The sequence below is a fragment of the Alligator mississippiensis genome, chromosome 2 (assembly GCF_030867095.1).
Source record: "Alligator mississippiensis isolate rAllMis1 chromosome 2, rAllMis1, whole genome shotgun sequence".
Lineage (NCBI taxonomy): Eukaryota > Metazoa > Chordata > Crocodylia > Alligatoridae > Alligator > Alligator mississippiensis.
In genome coordinates, this window is record NC_081825.1 from 79455146 (window position 1) to 79460110 (window position 4965).

A 4965-nucleotide genomic window follows, 5' to 3' on the forward strand; every position below is an offset into this window, starting at 1 on the left:
ATAGGGGGCAGTATACATACACATTTTCAGTTCAGATTCCAAATTGCAACATTACAAATTTGCTTACCTAAAAGTGTCCTTTCAGAACAATTTCCTCCTGTAAAAGTGTTGCACATTAACATTAATAAAGAATTATTTTTACTGTTGTCAGACAAGGTTCTTTTGGTGAATCTGGTATCTTTTATTAGACCAACTCAATAGTTGGAGAACAATTTTTAAGCAAGCTTTCAGGTTCAAAAACCCTTCGTCAGGCTGAGGAAGTTTCAGCAGTTGATGTGTGCTCTTCCTGGTTGGAATGAAAAGTAAAAAATCCATAGACTGTGCTGGTATGCAAAGAACAGTGTCTGCCTATGTCCTTAGACCAACATGGCTACAACCTACACCCTTTTTACTGTTGTCATTATTTTCAGAGTGCCTCTGCCTGAAGTGAAGAAAGTAATTTATAGGTTGGTGTCTGCACTGAAGGACTTACAGTCTAAAGATCAGATCCAATAGAGGATTTTGGCACCTAAAGTCACACTTATATGGAACCTAAGTACTCAAGTCCAAAATTGTACTCCCCAAAACTGCTCAGATGTTGTCTAGCTTGGAAGTACCTCAGTTTTTGATAGTAGAGTCTCCCAGGGAAGAAAATTCTGCTTGTGTACAGGGCAAGCAGTGTCTCAGTCTCTCAAGGCCTGAGCATCTTAGCATGCATCTCACACCTAAGACCCAGTAGGATCCAGAAATGAGGGGTTCCTCCACCTAAGCCTGCCTAGCAGTTTGATCCAGATGGTCTTCTTCAGGCATGCCTAATGCATACCTATAGAACCAGGTTCTGCACAGAAAGCATTGCTTTCCTTTAAAACTGAGGTTCCCAAACTTTTTCTTATTGTGTACCCCCTTCCAGATTTACCAGCAGATTTACCACATCCTCCTACCAGCATACATTTTATATTTTAACCCCTTAAGTGACAATTATTATGATAATGAAAATTAAATATGCTGTTACACAATTTCTCCTACGTTGCCCCAGGGTTACCCATACCAGTTTGGGAACCCCTGCTTTAAAACAGGTAGAGGCAGTGTGAGAACTCTAGGTGTTAGAAGTCTCTCTCAGGATGTTGGAGCCCTTAATTATATATTCAGTTTCCTGAGGGAATTCAAACTTTCATCTCTATCTTGGAAGGTGATTTAATCACCAGGCTATGGGTTATTCTGGAATAGGGTTACTTATTTTTCCTCATGTTGAAGCTCTTCCACTTTGCAGAAAGGAATTCAAGATACACTGGGTCTTGAGAGAGAGCAAGAAGCAGCATTAGTCTACAGGTAATTCATATAAAATACAGAAATATGGACACATTCCTGGAAACTGGGACTAGAACTCAGGTCTCACAGATGGTTGCCATAATTGCTATAAATGAGCCAAGCTGCTTTATAGCTCCATGAATCTTGGATTCTAGCCTGGTAATTAGGGCATTCTTTAGGGAGATGGAAGACATGGATATAAATCCCCTCAGGAAGAAGATAAAATGGAACTCACTTGTCCCTACATGCTGAATAAATACTCTAATTACTGGGAAACTGCATAAAGGGATGATAGTAGCAGTGCCAACACAAAACAGGTTTTAAAAAAGAGAAGAATCTTGTTCCATTTATTAAAGAAAGTGTAGGAGCGTACATTAGTGGGAGAGTTTCAGGTAGTGAATTCTAAGTACAAAGAAACACCTCCCAGTAATCCTGAGTGAGGGGTTTCAGCATCAGAAATACACTGCTGTCCTCAAAACTTCCTATTAACCAGCTGTGTTCTGGATCCTGCTATAAGGTACCTAGCTGTCCCCAAGCACTGTAGAAGGTACTTAAACACAGGGCTCTGGTTCCACTCCAGTGTGTTAGATATCCTAGTAATTAGCCATTGCAACACTCAGCATATGCCAGCATTGTGGCATATTAATCTCTTCTGGTCTGGTGCTACTAGACCAATATTGCCAACCCAGCATAAATGATTACTTCCATCTCAATGTTATGGATTATTTGACCAGGTAGGGTTGGCATTTCTGAAGCCTAAAAAGACAAAATACAAAGAAGGGATAAATGTTGTGAAAGAACAAACAGTAGCCTGACTAATATCTCTTGGCTCAGGAGCACATGGAGAGAAGACTAATGTTTATATAAGCCTTTTGGAAGAGAAGCATACTTCTCTCCAGGTACAGCTGCCCTTCTATTGTATATGAGTGATTCTTTTATAGATTACAGCATCTGACTTTTATTATTACTTGGATTGTTGTTATCTCTACAGAAAATTCAATCCAAGCCATACAGATTGGTTTGGAATCTAAACTGCCTTGAAGTCTGTGGATGTTAGAAATGTGCTTTAGTTCAGGTCCATTATAAAAATAATATAAACATTATCTTAAACTGTTACCCTTCTTCAATATACACAGTTGTTCAGTGCCAGCACCAAACCTCAGGACCACTTTTATTTCTATTTAACAGGTGATAGTATATGAGAATAAAACACTTTGATGTTTCTATTAACTTCTGGATGAAAATTCTAGAATAAGAGAAAAATCAACACTTTGAAAAGTTCTCTCATCCAGTTCTCCAGACTTTTTTTTTTTTAATCTGTCTGAAGGAAAAAGCTATCAAGGCCCAGGAATTAGAGCCCAGGTCTCATATTTTAAAATTTTCTTCACATTCAGTTCCTTTTACTTTCTTTCATGTGCTAAAGGTCTTGGTTTTCAGTAAAGTAACATAACTAACAATACAGCCTTACACCACTTACCTGTATTTTCATTGTTACATCTGTACCTTTTTGTCCAACTGGATTCTCATTTTACAATTTTTTCATTTTAAATGCAAAATTTTCAGACTTTCCTCTTGTTATATTGATGCAACTTCCAGGGACACTCCTCCAGGGGCCTCTGTTTCAGTTTTGTCAAACCAAGTAAAAAATAAAGGGCATTTATAAACATGCTTCAGGAGGCTGGGTGGGGGGATGCTTTAATTAGCCAGCTGCGCTAATTAAAAGCGCCTGAGAGTCACTTGCATCAGCATCCCTCCACTGAAAAAGTAGCAATGGAGCACTTTGAACTAAAGCCTGCTCCTGACATACTGGATTTACAGCATGTCGGAGCAGCTTCCCTGCATGTGCATAAGTGTCCAAAGAGTCTTTAATTCAGTGTCAGTTAACTGGTCACATGATGAATGGACAGAGGGGATAAATGCCAGAATATACAAACACAAATCTTTTATACATAATTGCTTGATCCATTCAATCACACACTAAAAACATTCAAACAGATAGATAATATTCCTTTCTCTTACATATTAGCATTGTAATCTGCTTTCTACATCCTTGACTGTTTTGTCAACTTCCAAGCGGTGCCATAGCAAGGAAGTTTGGTGCCAGGGGCAAGCCCGCAGCAGCAGCCTGCCCTCCCCCTGTGTACATATCTGGGGGGCACCTTGCTTGTCTGTGGGTGCACGCAGTCGCAGGAGCTGACCCCTCCATCCCTGCACCTCCCCAAATGAGCCAATCACGGCTCTGTCCCGCTCCCTGCCCCAGCTGGGCAGTGCCTCTTGGCAACCCTTTGCTTCAGCACCCGGGGCAGTTGCCCTGCTCATGCTACGATACTGCTTCCAAAGTCCAAGATGCTGCACTCTGCTCAATGAGATACTGAATAGAGAATGTAAACAATACTCAGTTCTTATATACTTAAGACTTCAAGATGCTCCCAGTCCTTCTAGATTGGTCACATCCCAGAGTGGGTCTGATCATCAAGCATTCCTTAGTACTGACTGCCACCTAATTTTAACCTGCTTATTCTATTCTATTCTATTCTATTCTATTCTATTCTATTCTATTCTATTATGCTTGAGTCCCTGAAAAACAGTTAATGAAAAATGTGAATAGATTCTTCTCTGCCTCTTTGCTTCTTTTGTGACTTAATCTTAAGGGTAAGATGATGGTATGCTACAAAAGTAGATGCATTAGTGGATTTTCAGACACTTAAACAGAAAAGAATTGCAGTTAGGCACCTAACTCAACTTACACACTTAATAGGTGAAACAGAACCTGGACCTGGATCCATGAATTCTCCTTCTCTATACCAGGAAGGGGAAGGTTTAATGCAGGACCAGACTATATACCTTGCTGCTCATAAAGTGTATGGAGAGATATAACACCTGTATTTTGATATTAAAAGATTATCAGTGTAAGCTGTTATGATGCAACTATTACCTCCACATGATTCTGTAGTGATGCAAGGGTAAAAAAATCACTTCAAGTTTAAGTCTTTCATTCAGAGTCAAAGTTAGGGCAATTCAACTAACTTGTGTCACTATGGGTTCATGTCATGAAAATCTAAAAACAGATCATAACAGCTTATGTGCATTCCTAACTAGCATCTCTTCCTCCCATTTTAAAGCTGTTCAAAGGTTCAGTTGTCCAAACCCAAGATGCTTGGGTTACTAAATAAAATGTTCCCACCTAACACCTACAATTCCTTTTATAAACTCAGACTAGGTGCGTATCATGGAATTGCAATATGCTTACTTTTTAATGTGGTACCATTCTGCTATCTATGGAACTATTTTACTAGTAGCATCATGTATCACTATTGTTTTCCAACTTTATAGTACTGTCTTTGAAGGCCACATTTTCAATGCTGCTCCTAAAAGACAGAAAAGGGCCCTTACTCTTCAAATATAGAGAGTTTAATAACACAGTGATTTCTCAATCAAGGAAACATTTTATTGTAGTCTGAAGATTCAGGATGATGATCAAGCAGGACTGTAATGTTACTCCTGTACAAGTCTTATACATAAATTGACTTTCAAGATTAGAAAAATCAGTGAACCAGGTGTTCATGTCTAGTGGTAGAAATTTACCACAGCACTTTTTGTCTCACCCAGCTGGGCAGTTGGACTCACCCATGGAGATATAGCTATTGAGCTCCTTGCAGCTATTAGCTGAGGCCGGAG

At 39.4% G+C, this 4965-nt stretch overlaps 1 long non-coding RNA gene across 1 annotated transcript; it reads right to left on the reverse strand.

The window, feature by feature from the left end:
* Nucleotides 1-1605: 1605 nt before the first annotated feature.
* On the reverse strand, nucleotides 1606-2872 carry LOC132248328 (uncharacterized). Its single transcript, XR_009459502.1, has 2 exons — nucleotides 2765-2872; nucleotides 1606-2043 (listed from the first exon to the last, which is right to left on the reverse strand). It is a non-coding gene; the product is annotated as an uncharacterized LOC132248328 (long non-coding RNA).
* Nucleotides 2873-4965: the final 2093 nt, after the last annotated feature.